General features: G+C 46.5%; 1 protein-coding gene across 5 annotated transcripts in view; it reads left to right on the forward strand.

The window, feature by feature from the left end:
• The window catches only part of Plagl1 (PLAG1 like zinc finger 1), a 39,915-nt gene that overhangs the window by 13,249 nt on the left and 11,039 nt on the right, over positions 1-15,627 (forward strand). For 2 of the 5 annotated variants that reach the window (XM_087627594.1, NM_012760.4), the window contains 3 exon segments: positions 666-702; positions 7,032-7,059; positions 11,002-11,089. The gene's annotated coding sequence lies outside the window, so the exon portion shown is untranslated. 5 annotated transcript variants of the gene reach the window in all.

The following is a 15,627-nucleotide window of genomic DNA, read 5'->3' on the forward strand; positions in this document are numbered from 1 at the left end:
CTAACTGAAGTAATATGTAAAAGACCGACATGGTCCTATGGTAACTCTCTAAAAGTTTCTCGTTAGAGACAGGTTGAACGTACAGAGTGAGAACTCAGAGAACATGTCCACTTTTAACAGTTAGGATGTTAACATAAGTTGTTCACCCTGAAATGGCCATTAGAAGAAAGGAAATTTGCTCCTGAGTTAAAACTCATTCCAATGCTTGAGAAGAGAATTCTTTAATCATGATTCAATATACAGCTCGGTAGTAGTCTCTCAAGTATGAGAGGTGTCCTTTCTCCTCCCCCCCCCATAATTAAGTGGATGCATGTTTCGTGTTGAAATGGGCATGAGCTTGATGGCGGTAGTTATGATTGGGATGTGAAAGGGCCAGGCGGGGGCCCTGAGTGTTGGTGTCTCGACTTTGGGGGTGGTGGAAGCCTGTGGTAAATGTTCAGAGATAACTGCATTACCTCCAATAAACCTGGAGAACTCTCAGAAGACTGAACTGTACTGGCAGCCTCGTAGCTGTAACATTACATACAGCTCTGCGGAATCTTGATGCTGGGGGAGGTCAAGTCAAGACTGTCTTAAAAAGTGGACTCGAATCTCTAAAGGTCTCAGAATTACCGTCAAACCCAACTGTCTCGAGATGCTCAACGATACTCTTTGTTTGTTTTCAGGTTGTTCCTGCTTGATTGGCACGGTGCCATTGGCTTCGTAAGTCCATATTCCTTTCTTTTTTTCCCTTCCATTTATTTTTTAATCCCCCTTCCCAGGATCCCGCCCTCTCTCATCACAAGGGACTATCTTTGTAAATGACCTGGAGCAAAATGTTTTCATTATTTGGTCCATAGACTGGTATTTTAAGGTCCTTTTCACTTGATCCCCAAATGCTAGTAAATGAATTCTTTTGAGGGTAGGGACACGATTGCTTTATTCAAGGTAGCTGGAGAGAGAGGACTTCAGTGGCTAATTCTATCCATAGTGCAGTGTGTGCATACAATAGGAGCTGTGTGAGACCTAGAGACTGAACACTTGGAGTGTCCATTCCTGCAGCTGTATAGCATTGGCAAGTCTCCTCCCATTGCTAGAGCCCATTCTCTCTTCTCTGGGAAACACATTCATGCTGTCTCAGTTGGTTGCGAGGAAGCTCAAGTCGTAAGATCTCAGCTCTTTGCAAATGCGTCTGGAAGACACGCAAATGGACTGATGAGTGTGCTTGACCCTTGCCACAGGCTTTCTTTAAGTAGTAAGTTTCAGGAGTACTTTTGAAAAATAATTTGATTTAGAGGGACTTAACGAGTTTCCAGAGAACCTCGTTTGAGTCAGAGTGACCTGTAATTATGTGAAGTTGTTCATAAGACCAGCTTCCTATAATGAAGCAATCTTTGGAGGCATGTTAATTTCACAGTATCTTGTAAAGAAATTCTTGACAGATATTTCTGTCTCCGTTTCAGAAAACTAGGAAAACAGAGACGTTAGCATAGCACCTTAATCTAAAGAGCGTCAATGGTCAGATTTAACTTAACATTCTCGTTAAAACAGTCACTTGTCTTCTTCACCTATCTTCCCCTCCCCCGCCTTTATAGTTTTCTTCCCTTTGCCTTTTGTTGTCTCTCTCTTTTCTTTTTCCTTATTTAGTTTTCTGAGACAGGGTCTCATTGTAGAGTCTAGGTTGGCCTTGAACTCATGACCCAACAGCATGAGTGTCTGAGTGCCATGCTGAGATTGCTGGCCTGTAATATCGCAATCACGGCTTTGGCTTTTTTGAAAGCTCATTCCCGTCCAACCTTGAAAATAAGTGGAAGCCTTTCACACAGGGCTGTTGACTACCCTCTGTGGTACCTCTGCAGTAGTTAAAAGATGGACAAGAATCAGTGAATTCAGAGCTCAGGAAATCTGTGGTGAAGGCCCAGGAAAGTACTGAAGCTTGGAACTGGGCATGTGGGAAGGGTGTGTTCTGTGTCAAGAAGTGGGTTTTCCATACCTTTAGTTCCAATATTGTTTATTTTCTCTTCAGTTTAGGAATTTTGAAAGGTAACCCATCTCTCCTCGTGTTTGCTCAGGATGAGTGACAGACATGAACACATTTCATTACAGGGTTTGGTGAAGGTTTGCATCAAAGGAGCAGTTCTGAATTCAAGGGCAGATTTAGAAACCCTTTTAATTATGTTTGTTCAATAGAGGTAACCCCCCTTGGGAAAACACATTTACTTTCAGACTCTGTTCGTTCACCCTGCCCCTGGCTAGCCCTCTTCACTCCCACAAATGTGTAAACACTCCTTCATACAGAGACCACTATTTAGGACCTGGTTACCCAGCTAGATTCCCCAAGTCAAAGGAAAAAAGGTAACTGTTTCAGCCCTGTTCCTATTTCTGTTTAGCAAACAGAATTTATACAAACTATACTCTTCTTTGAGCTGTGGGGCCTTCCCTGGAAATGGTGCTTTTTTGGGAAAGCCTAGACGTTAAAAATTAACACTTTTCAGTCGGGAGTGACTAGGAGCTTGTTGTAAGGTTCAGCAGCTTCTCTGGAACACAGGAGTGGATTGATAAGGGGCTGCCCTTTGGGGGACCTTCCACCACACCCACACAACTATTAAGTTGGGAATAAAGTTTCCAGAGAGTTTGGGTTCAGTGGTATGAAAGAAATTTCAGACCGTTAAGTGGACCATCACTCCTAAAGATACTCACAAGAAAGGGAGAGTGAGAAGAAGTTTTATTTATGGAATGTCAGACGGGTCTTTGAGGCTCAGCAGGCCCTTGAAGCCTAGGACTTCCCTCAGTGTCTGTCCTCTCCCTCTGACCTTGGATGAACCAGTGAGCAGTATATTATGCCGCCGATTGTGTCCTTTAGTCATGGTTAGCATTCTGGACTGTCACTGGAATGTAGGAAACGGATGAATTTGAATTGAACCAAGAGGTGGTCCGTCCTCGGGCCCTCTCCTGGTCTCAAGGAGACCTGTCGCAGTTTGTCTGGGCTGGGCCTAATGAAAGCCTTGGAGGGAGAGAGAGGTGGGCCTTTGATCTCTTTGTCCCAGCTGCACCCTGGGAACTGACTGAAATCAATGCGCTGTTTTCCTGATGGAGTGAATGGCTCTGCCTAACTAGCTTTGTAGAACTGTGGGGGAATTCACTGCCTCTGTTTATTGACAGCTGAAAGGGAGCGCACACGGGGTGGAATGGACCTTCTCGTGAAAACCAGGCACAGGAAAAAAAATTAGACCTCAATTTAACACAGAGGAATTTGGAAATTCACCCCAAAGGAGCTGGGAGTTTCTCATGCTTACATTAGAATGACTCAAGTGTGGGGCTAGTGGGCAGTGAACAATGGAGGTTTTGTCGCAACTGTCCTATAAGTAGGAATATAGTGTGCATAATGAGTGGCCGGTAAGCAGATGTCTATTCAACACGCCCTTCTCCTTTTAAAACCGACATAAAGACAAAATGTGAGCCATGATATAATCAGGTGGTCCCTTCTTCTCTTCACGCTAAGAAGCAGCATTAACAGCATGTCTGGCTTCCCCAAAGTTTGTTTTCCATTTGTTTGTTTCAAAACATCTTTGAACTTGAGAGCTAAGTTGGTGCCAGGGACCCACCATTCCGTATTGTGATCATTGTGGGAATCCAGTGATTACACATCACGGACGGTTTTTTTTTTTTTTTTTTTTTACAGTCTTAGGACTGCTGAGAATGTCAGCGTGTGTCAGAAGCAGATGACACAGATAGTGGACCAAGAGAGCCCCTGGAGTAACAATAGTTTGTAAATCTTAAAATTAACTACCTTCCTTTTCAGAACACCGTAAAGAAGGCTCTTTAGTTTATCACAAGGAAATACTCCACCCCTTCTTAGCTGTCTTCCCTCACTGGCTTGATGCTTGATTTCCCAGCAAGAATTTATGGCTCCTTCCTTTGGCCTCAGCCCTTTGTGCATACCTCGGCCATAGCACTTAACACGTCCCCCAGAGCTCTTTGTTTAGGTGTACTCTTTTAGCTGGAAGGTACTATATTCATTTTTATATCTTCAGGCCTAGCAAAGTTCTTGGCTCAGTAAATGCAGCTGAATGAATGGGATGGATGGTTCCCTCCACATCCCTGTGAGTGTAGTGACTTAACTAGGCTTCAGCTGCGTATCCTAAATGGTAGGTAGGAAAGCCCGCTTGGTCTATAGAACCTGATCAATGCTGTTGCTTTATGGAGCAGTATCAAACACGCCCCCAACCCCCCCCCCTTTTTTTTTGCCTTCGTTCGTTTGTGGGGCTCCATCAGCCCCTCTAGAGGAGGCATTTTAAAAGCATAAGGCAAACGTCCCTTTTGGGCCCAGCCTCTGATTTCATTCTTTTCTAAAAGATTCTTAGCGTCATATGTAGATGTTTCCACTAAGAAGATGAAGAGGCTTTTAATTAAGAGTTCTGTAGACTCTCACTTGACTAAATTCAGCGATTGGGACAGATAAGACTTGCACTCGAGCTGATTGCATTCTATGATAAGCTGATAATATAGAGTGAAACCTCCCCTAGCAGCGCGTCTAACGCGTCTAACTCGCTCTGCTGACGTCGTAGATTAGGAGTTCTTCGCGAAAGGAAGCAAAAATGAAATGAAATAAAATAAAATAAAATCCACCCGCATGTGGAAGAATGAGGAAGAGTCCTATCCTGTATGGCTACTATGCTCTAACTAAGCTCTTGCCATTTCACAACCCAGGAAGCCCGGGTAGAGGGGGCTTAAGCAGAATACAGAGGCATTGGTATTGGACCCCATAACTGTTCTTCACTGTGCTGCTTATTGTCTCTCTACGCCAGCGAACACTTCAGGACTGACCCCTGGCTGGGATGTGGCAGGGTGACATGTGACAGAGGCATTCCTGACATCCCTGAGGTCACGTGCTCTTTACCTACCCACACATAGCATTTCAGTAATCCCAGCGGTGCCTTTTCTGGCTTTCAAATGACGTCTCCCTCTGAAGTTGCTGTCACTTCTTGATGTGGCCTCTGTCTTCAGTGTCACCTGAGCCTCCTCTGTCCTCGTTGAAGTCAACATGCCTTTATTAAGCTGTCAGGTGCCTCTCCCTGGTCAGTCTTGAGTCTGCCCTTGTTTTCTGAGTTGAAACCCACACTAAAGCTGTCCCCCTCTTACACAGTAGAAGGAGTTGTCATAATACTCAGTGTGCCCTTTGAGTGGCCTGATGACACGTGTAAGGCCAGTTCACTCCAGGCCCGTTTGCAGTTGGATTCAGTCGCTACACATGCTGCCGCATTAAAAACACTGTCTGAAGGATATCATTAAGTTACTTGCTGGGACTGGTAAGGTGGCTCAGCAGAACTGAATGCTCTCTGCTCTTCCAGAGGATCGGGGTTCAATTCCCAACCCTATGGTAGCTTACAACTACCATAACCCCAGTTCCAGTACAACTGACGCTGTCTTCTAACCTCTGTGGGTGCTACGCTCACATATGGCGTGTTTATATACATTTTTGGGCAAACCCTCGTACACATCACAAATAAATAAGTCTTTAAAACTACTTCCCTACTCCATTAGCAGTTAAAGCAAGAGGAAAGGCAGCGGGTATCCTCGGAGAAGAATATTATTAAAATCATAAAGTAGCTCATTTCCCTATCAGTATTTAAAACAGTACCGGAAATGATGTGTGTTGACACTATAACAGACATACCATATTGAGAGAATCATGGAATTGACCCATTATGTAGCATTTACCAAGGGAAAATTCTCCCCTTTTGTCTCAGTAGCAGGAATTAAAAGTGATTGATGAAGCTCACACACCATCGCCATGTCAGTGGGAGCCACATTAAGATCCCAGTCGTTTTATGTTGTTTTCTTTAAACGCCTCTCATTTGGCCCCTCTATTCAATTCACAGTGTAGGGGAGCCTCTGGTTGTGATTCAGAGAAGAGACTAGAAACTCCGTAAATGGTGTTATTTATAGAGAAGCTGCAGAACAGCTTCGTTAATTTTCCCGTTGGCAGTTTTTCATTGGTCGTGGCGGTGGCAGCCCCCACCCCCGCAACACATGGGAATGACTGTTTACCTGTTGTAACGCATAGCAGTGATGAATCCAAAGGGATAGCCTGTGCCTGCCGTGTGTGGTCTCTTCCTGTAACACAAGCCTGAACACCCTGCTTTCCTGATCAAGAACCACCTTCAGTGGTTCTGATTAGACGGGCCTCCTGGTTGCAATTGACAGAAACCAACGAGACCCTTGAGGGATTCCAAGCAGGCCGGCGACAGGAATGGATGCCTTAGCATGTTAGAAAGGATGATGCTGATAGGGCCGTTGCAATTAGAAGGAAGGGGAGCCAGGCCAAGAACACAGAGACCAGTGTGGACCTCAGACACCAGCCTGTGGATGGAAATGGCCCTTCCACAGTCCCGATGCCTGGCTTCTTGCTCAGCAGGCTGCATTTCAAGGAAGCCATGGGAAAGCTCTGTCTAGACCAAAATAGTGGACCGGTCCTTTCTTTAGCATTTTCCCCATTCTTTTCCCCCAAGGTTTTCGGTACTGCAGATGGGAACGGAGTATCCTGTAGGTGGTTATCTCTCAGGACTATCTTAGCCAACTCTGCTCTGTGAATGTTACAGTTCCATGTTCTATGGGTCTCAGACATCCAGCCACAGACTGAACTGGGATTTGATTGGAGGATATGACTGGCCTCAAAACAGCATCTCCTTCCCCCAAGCCCAGATGTCATTAGCATCTCAAGTATCCATCATTGACACAGTATCTTTGTCTCAAGTCGTTTGTTTTCTTTGTCTTTGGGATAGCATCCCCTCTCTCCCTATGTACCTCAGGTCTCACTCATCATTTTCATTTTAGGGAAATCAGTTGGCTGCTCCCTGTCCCGGCTCGTTGACTGGGAGGCCTACCTAGATTAGGAAATATAGTTTCCCAGACCTTGGCCCGCATCTGCTCTGGCCTACCTCTTGCCTTTTCCAAGTAGGCTTCCTTTTCCGTTTTTGTTTGTTTGGTTTTGGCAATTTAGAGTTTAAGATAAAGGCTTAAAAAAACACTGTATGCCTTTCCCTCCCTAGGTATTTGGGAATCGGAGGAGTTAATCTTGTGAGTATGTTCTTAACGCCAACCCCCTGTCTCCCATCTTCCTGCTCTACCTGCTCCAGGGTATTAAAACACCGGACACCAGAGGCCCTAAGCTAGGTAGAGGAGGGGTACAGTTCTAAGGAAGATTTCTGGCTCCTTACTGAGACGGTACCCATAAATCTGAATCTCACTGTCCAAGGTCAGAGAGACTGCTTCTCCCCGTAGCCACCGTCCTAGACACTGCAGCCACTAGGAGGGTAGCTGAAGGCCTAGATCAGGTTTAAGTGCCTTATTTACATTGGCAGAGTGTTTCCTTGAACCTAGAGATTTTCATGGCGCCTGAAAGGTGGGGAACTGACCCTCTGCCCTCCATATATCATGGTATGACTTGAAGCTTTGCAGCTGTCTGGGCTGGGCTCAGGGCTGGAAGTGGGGGCTGGAGACCTAGCCGAGGTTGGCTTCACTCCCTCAAAGAAGGGATGCTCCCACACAGCTGTCAGGTCAGGGAATCCTACCCCAGCCCTGCCAGGCAGGGCCCCCTCCCTGCACTGACGGATTGCCTTTTCTTTTCTAAACTGAGTCTGAGGTTACATGGACTAGGAGGAAAGAGTTGATTTTTTTTTTTTTTAAATCCTATCTGTCCTCCCTTCCGGAGTTACCCCAAGTCTTGCCGGATTTCTATGGTTAGGTTTAAATGTTAACAAAGAGACTTTAGGTCTTGTCCACCTTCAGCTGGGAGAAAATTTGAAAGATTAGAAGCCTTCCACCTGTTGCCCACCACACTGATTTAGCGCCACAAGAAAGGCACTTGAACGACAGGGACGTGGGAAGGAAGAAAACAAGAGTTGAGAGACAGACAGCAGCTCGATCTGAGCAGCACGATCGGGCAGGGGGAAAAAACAATCTAAAGTCAGGGCAGGATTTCTGACTCTGTACAGGCCAGGAGGTTAGAGTGTGAGGACTCCCTGTCAGACCACATATCCCGGATTCACGCCCAGTTCAGCTGCTTGCTAGTTACAGGGCCAGGCAAGTTAGCATACGTGCAAGCCTTCATTTGTCCATGAGTAAAGCCACTGCTGTGATTGCCCAGGGGGCTAAGGACTTAACAGGGCCATTGCCTGGTGAGCACCCAACCTGGTGGTTGTCACTACACAGTGGTACTGCGGTGCTGCACAGAACCCACCAGGAGGGTTGCAGGGGAAGCCAGCCTCTGCTTTAGAAGGTATCAGAGCCACGATGGGGAAGAGCAGGAAGGAAGGAGCTTTTGTGCAGGATTTTAAGACACTTCAGGGTTGAAGATAGTGATCCGGGAGGCGTGCGAACTCAGGAACTATTTGAAACCTTGGGTTTCGAGAGTGGGGGAATGTAAAGATTACCTGAAATAAGAGTGCAGAGGCCAGAAGTGAGGCCCCCAAATCTACTAAAATTTCATGTGACCCCCCACTCCAGCCTGCCTTTTTTTTTTTTAACATAACATCCTTTGGAAGAGAATATTGTCTCTCCTAGGTCTCTTCGAAGGTAGGCTCGCATGGTTTATGATCCATCTCTGCGAGAAGATTCATTTGTAAGTCTCCAAGTCAGGGGCCCCACTGCACGTGAGGTCGTGTTTTTTTAAAAAAAAAAAATAATAAAACCTCGTCTGAGAGACTTTCCTAAGCAACCCCCCTCCCTCACATATCTTTAAGCAGAAGGAATCTTTATTAAAAGTTAGAGCAGCTCACAGTGTCTGGCACTGTCCAACTCATTCTCGTGCAGATCCTTAGAATGGAGGTTTCAGGCATTTGCTTAGATCAAACCCGGAGCATCCCAAAGTGGGCGTGAGCTGAGACGGGAGGAATCTCTTTGTTGGACTTGAGTTTCCGTGAGCGTTCAGCCAGCAGCAAACCCAGATCATTAACTGGGCCAAAGGCACACTGTAAACTGTGAACACACTTCACAGAAGGCAGAAGGACAGTCTAGAAATCGTCCACTCTGGGTTGGTTAAGCTTCCAGTCTGTTGCCCGTGAGTGGCATTACAAATCCATTTAAACTAATTAGTGCGGTTCTATTTACCGAGTGCCAAACTCCCTTCTTAGAAAAATGTGATTTTTCTCGCTCTTCTGGAACTCCAAGACGCCGCCTTAGCATTGTTTAAGTTTACAGGGTCATTTTTAGCTGCTGCTGCTGCTGCTTCTCCTTCTCCTTCAGTTGGCATTTGAAAACAATGAAACATTTGAAAACATTTTTTCTCAGCTTTTGAAATCTAAGACCTGAAAAAGTCTGCTAGTACCATCTTGTCAGAGTGAGATAGATGACTCTTTTTCTCTTGTTCTCATCTCTGCTATGTTACATTGTTGCGTGGGGCATGGGGTTGTCCCCTGGGGCCTGCTTGGCCTGCACCGTGTTCTCCCCAGCATTGTGGAGTCTTGTGTATGTGAGGCAGCGCTGGGTGGGCAGGTGGGAAAGGCTGAGGAGCTTGATCCCCTCCCTGCTAGGGCAACCCTCTTTCACTTTGCCCTTCACACTGTGCAACAGAAGAATAAGCTTGCTCCTGTGTGAGTCCGCTGCCGCCAAGTACTGTTGGAGGCAGAAAAGACTGGCTTGCTTTCTCTTCGTGATGATTTGAATATTTTGACAATGAATCCGAGCTACTCTGCTGCCTGCCTTGCAAACCTTGTGTTCTGTAAGCCCCATCCTGGGCAGCAGAAGTGAGCCCCCTCCTCTCTGGATCCGTAAATTGCTATTGTCCACGGGGGAGATGGGCAGACTCAATGAAGAGTCATTCAAACTAATTTTATTCTTTCACTTTCGAGTGTTTTAAATCTCTTGGGGAAAAAAAAAAGGAGTTAGCACAGGCCTCCGGAGACCACCCAATTAAATGGCCATGGTTGCTGTGGAGTATTTTGAGAGGAGGTGGTCCATGTACAGGGTCTGTTTACACATGCGGAGTGAGGACCAGATGGGAGACAAACTGGTCCAGACAAGTACATGGTCGCCTCCAGCTTTCTCCCCCCTCCCCCGAATTGTATTTGATTGTTTAAGCTTGTCTAAAGAAAGCTGCATTTTCCCCCCTTCCATCTTTAAATGAAAAGGATGCTTCTGTACAAAACAAATGGACGCAGTCTTTTTGATCAAATTAAGGGACCGGGTGGTCACGTGACCAAGCCATTAGATGAGATAGAACTGGCTCTCGAAATAGGTTCGGTTGTCTTCATACTGGTTAAGAGAATCCTCAGGCATCCTCCCTACCCACAAGAAAATCAGTTTGGCAGAAGAGTCGAGTTGGAAGAGGCAGAGCGGTACAATGAATTGGTGAACAGGGTTGTAGGTCTTTAAACATGTGTCAGCATTCAGCGGTCCAGGGTTGGTATGAGGACCAGGCACTTGAGGACTAGGGGAAAACAATTTTCTGGGCTCCAGCCATTCTGTTTCTGTCTATGCTGATTTGTGGAGTGGCCTTGGGATCTGCTATTAAAAAAAAAAAATTCCTGCTAATTCTAATGTGTAATCAGGGTTAGTACCCACTCATCTGCATATTCAATTTAGAGATGTCTGCCTTTCTGCACTGCAGATTTGATAAATCTATAGGCACCCATAAAACTGTTGAAAACGCATGTCACCCGGCTGCTTTCTTTCGATTCATAATTTTGCTTTAGGTTCTGTTGCCTCCTAGATTTGCATACCTGTTTTACGGCATTTTAATATTGTTGTTTTAAAAGAAACACCATTTCCTCCTAGTGCTGTTTTGAATGTCTTATGTAAGCAATTTCATGGTCCCCCCCCCCCCACTGTCAGAAAGCAGAGGGAACCTTCAGAGCTCTGATCCAGTCGCTTGTAGGGCAAAGGACATACGTTAAATAAAGACCATGTATTGAGATGTTTGAGAAAGCAGCAGGGAGCCTCTTTATACAATACCAGGGGGGCATGTTTGGGAGGTAGAATCTCGGGAGAACGTTCTAGCATCTTTCTCTGACAATGTCCAAGGTCTCTTCTCACAGGTTCGAGTCCTCAGACCTTCTGCAGGACTCCATCCATATCTGCCTCGCAGCTGACTCTCCTGCTCACACAGAAGGTACGAACGTTTAAAAATTATTCTTACCTGCACATTTTCGATAAGAATTGCTCGGGCCAGGTGTGGTGGTGCACATGTGTTTAATCCCGGCACTTGGGATGCAGAGGGCGGGTGGATTTTCGTGAGTGCAAAGCCTACTTTGTTTCTATAGGGAGTTCTAAGGCAGCCTTATATAGGGACACACAGCCTCAACAAACAAAGTTGCATGGAAATACACAGCCAACTCAGGAATGCAGGGATGTGCAGGTCCAAGGTGCTTCAAGAGAGTTACAGTAGAGCACACTCATGTCTCTTCCCCTCCCCTACTTTCACACCCTCTTCAGCTCCTCTACCCTGTCTGCGGCCCCAGCCATACCTAGTGGGTCTGGGGCATTTTCTGCTGTCACTTCATAGCAATTCAAAAACCTGTAGGCTGCCTCCGAAGACAAACCTGTGTAGTGGACATGTGTCAAGTTGTTCTTCCTTTGTGGGAGAGGATGAGCTATAAGCCCATGGAGGCCAGCATTCAGCTGAAATGTTCAGCTTCACCAGAGAGCCCTCTGCCCATTTTGGAGATTAGTCTGGAAACAGTGGTAAAAACTATTGCCGGAGGGCTCTGCTCACCAGACAACTTGCCTTAGTAGAAATAAAAAAAGCACATGGCTTAGCTTCGGACAGCTAGAGCTCATCAGAACCATCCACTACACTCAACCATGTGCTGGGCACTTACACAGCACAGTATCCCATCAGTAAGAACAGTGAAATGTAGCTCGTTGAATATCCAGTGTCCCTTCAGCCATATGGTAGGGCTGTGTTCAGGAATTGAGTACTTTGAGAAGGCTTTTATGTAGGCTCAATGGAAATACTATAGTATTGTTTTAAATATTATTTTGATTCCGACGGAAAGACAGCTGTTCCTCAAAGCTTGTCTTGATTCATTAACCAAAGAACTGAAATTCATGCCAAGAGGGTCAACCATTATCTGTCAAGAATGGACAAAGGCCTGAGGAGTTGTGATTAGTCCAGGGAGGCTAGGGAAGAGGAATCTTTGACTTGTGTCTTCTGTCAAGAGTGCACAAGACTTCAGAGGGCGGAGTGTGATAACAGGGAGATCTGGAATGTGTCTGCCTAGCATTCAGGCGAGAGCCCACAGGCTAAAGAAAGAAAAGGGCTGAGGAGACACCTGTCTTAAGCGGGTCAAAGGGGACAGGCCCAGCCAGGATGTGCTCCAACCTGAGGAACGCAGAGAGGCTTAGAGGAGCCCAGGGAAGGGGCTGCGTGTATGCCTCAGTGGGAAGTTGGCGTTATTGTAAGCTGGCTTCCTGCCCTGTAGGAGGCTCTGAGCTCAGAAGGGCAGATGGGGCCCCACTGTGTTGGGGGAAGGACCACACACATGGATTGCCAGGACAGCTACTTAGAGAGTTCACATTCCTCTCCCATTGAACAGGGTTTGACTGTAATGGTCTGTTACACAAACAAAGGAACTGAAGCTATGAATGGGGGAGGAAAAAAAAGACATAAGGCGCAGAGAGAGAGAGAAAGAGAGAGAGATTTCCCCCACCCCCTAATATTCTTTCCCCATTTCAGAGAAGCCCATGTGGAGGCTTAGAAATGTCTCCTTCCTTCTTTACTGTTCTGTAAAGAAAGACAAGCAGAAACCTAATACAGTGTTTACTAGCATTAATAATTAAAAAAAAATCAGATGAGGAAAACTGTGATGATCTAATCATTAAATACTTTTGCATTTCATATTCATTTTTTCCCCACACGAACAGTTTGCTTTGCAGATACAGAAAGTTTAGTTTTTCAAATCCCAAGTTTTAATTTTTCAGCCTCTGATAGCCGTCCATTGATAGAGCTTTTTAAAAAATAATAGCATGGGCATTGTCATTTTAAAAGTGCCTGTCAAATGTGTGTCTGTGGTGATTTCAGTCCTGGGCTTCAGTCCCTGTGTGGAAAGACTCAACTGGGAGCTCCCGCTCCTTTCAGAGTCTTGTGAGAGGGAGCCATGACCGATGGCTTCTCTGTTAGGCAGTCTGCTGCCTCCAGGCCCTGACCTCCACAGACTAACTGCTCCCTAAGTCTCCTTTCATATGCCTGAAGGATCTCCAGTCTAGTCTGTTCCTTCCCTTACCCCATGCCTGCAGGCAGGCTGAAACCTGGGCTCCTTGTCACCATTCTCTGTCCATCTCTCTCCTCTTCTGTGTTTCCTCCATCCACTGCACACAGCCTCTCCCTTTCGTCTACCTAGTGCATAAACAACCTTCTCAGAAGCTAACAGACCTCAGGCAGTGTATGATTCTCAGCAAGAGCAGCAAAAATCAGACCCTCAGATCACCTGTAGGTGTCCACATTCTTGGTCCTTTCCTGTTTATCTGGAGAAATCACTATGTGAGGCTGCCCTACCCTTAGGAATCTCCTCTGGACCGTATAGATTATAAGTCTCTTCCTGCTTGTCTTAACTCATAGATCTAGCTTCCTCTCCTCATTGTAACCCAGATGGCTTTTGTTTTTTCTCAGTATTAACCTGTACCCTCTCACTTCCTAGAAAGGACCCAGGCATTCTTTTCTGTCCCCAAAGGATGGTTTTATTGGGACAAAAGGCCATGCTGCTAATTAGGGTTCTGGTTTTTCATGCAGTATTCTGAGAATAGGCTAACAGCTATAGAATGGTGGCCCTGCAGAGGTCTAAAGGCCAGCCGGAAAGGGATTTATAGGAGGGTGGAGTGGGGGATACGTTCTCATCTGTCACAAAGGAGCAGTCTCCACCCCTGACTTTGACGTTGGGATATCTGCTCCTCATAGCAAAGGGTTTCGTCTGGCTTGCCAGGCTGGCTCTCCACCACTCTTTTCATACCGGGCTACCTAGTCTCCACCAAGAAATAATAGTCCTCTTAAAACAGCAGCGAACCATCCCAACCTCGGAGCCAATCCAGGACTCAGCACTTGTGTTTCCGGGTGGACCTATCTGTTGGGCTCCCCCTTTCTTCCTGAATGTTCTGTGTAAGAATCCAGTGTGTGATGCTGAGTGGAGGAACCAGGGTCTGCAAAGATAATACCTTTCATGGTTTCTCTTCCCCCGTCTCTCTCTCTCATCCCTCAGAGGCCCATGAGACTGTCAAAATGGAGCCACCCCAGCCTCCCCCACCCCACCCCCCAGTCCATCCTGTGGGAGGAGAAGGGGTGATGGTGTTGGGGGAGGGAGCACAGACCTGTGACAGAGGACACTTGTGTAGCGATAGGCCCCACACTCTGCCCTCCAGCAGCCCAGCCGCTGTGCTGGTGTAGCTCCTTCCTCTGTGGCACTCCCCATTCCTGCTGGGGCAGCTTTGCCAGCCTTCTCCAGCTATTGTTCCCTCTTCTTCCTTTCACCCTTCCTGTGTATAAACTCCGAGATTAGTGGGACTGATAGTATCTTCAGCCCGCCAGATAAAAACTTTATTAGTTTGTAAAGGGAGCATATAAAGTAGTCATGATGACATCTTTATGTGCACGCTTTTGTTCTTACCAGTTGGTGCTCCTTCCTTCCCCCTCCCCCACCCCCTTCTCCTTCCTCCTGGACCCCCACCCCACGCATCCGGCAGCCCCCCTTTCTCCTGTCATGCAATCCCGTTATATTCTCTTCTTTTCGCCCTCCCCCATCTCTTGTTTCCTCTCGTGCCTGTGCCTCGCTTTCTGGTTTCCTAACCTGTGCGCTCGGGCACCCCTGTCCGCATAGGTACAAATTCAAATCCAGGATTAGCACACGAGAGTCGCTAATCCTGGGTTTGAATTTGTACAAACATAAAACAAACCATAACAAAGAAATCCTGTCTGTAAAAAGTTTACACTTTGCCAGTGGATGGGCCAATCAAAGATGGTTGGTTTTTTTTTTTTTTAACGCCGTTTGGGTCTCCTTTATACTTCTGCTGTGCCCAAGTTTCTTGGATGCATTTCCCTAAGCTTTGGTAAAATGAGACTTGATTCTCATTTGCTTATTCTTCTCACTATAACCCACCCAGGGTTTATATTGAGGGGGTATATCACACCCAGGACAAAGCTTCCCCACAATGTCAAGGCTGGGAAATTTATGGGAAGGGGCTTCTGTCTTTGGGGCTCTGGGAACTTCATGCTCCCACATATCTACTTCCCACTCCCTCCACAGCCCTAAGATATCTAGGGGAAGGCTCAGTCAGGCTGCAGTGTGCCCCAAAGAAAACAAACTTGTCTGAACCCCTGGGCTGATGAACTCCATCAATCTACCCCAGGGAAGAGAAATATTGAGAAGTAAAGGTGCTCATTGTTGACAGAATCCCAGACCACCCATAGAGGGTTGAGGTGTGTTTCCTCTCTCTTCCTTAGTGAGGCAGAGGACACCAGCAACTTAGTACTTCAGTCTCCTTGGTGTCCCGAGCACCATTAGAAAAGAAACCCAAGCCTAAACCAGAAAGGTTAACTCCTATTCTCTGCTGGAGTTTTCCTCTGGACCCTAGTATTCCCTTCCTAATACCATGTGCTCTCCCCGCTAGCCTAGGTTCTAATCTAAGTAGTCTGCTCACCCAGTCCTCGAAGCCGATTCT

This window comes from Rattus norvegicus, chromosome 1 (assembly GCF_021556685.1).
Source record: "Rattus norvegicus strain SHRSP/BbbUtx chromosome 1, alternate assembly SHRSP_T2T, whole genome shotgun sequence".
NCBI lineage: Eukaryota > Metazoa > Chordata > Mammalia > Rodentia > Muridae > Rattus > Rattus norvegicus.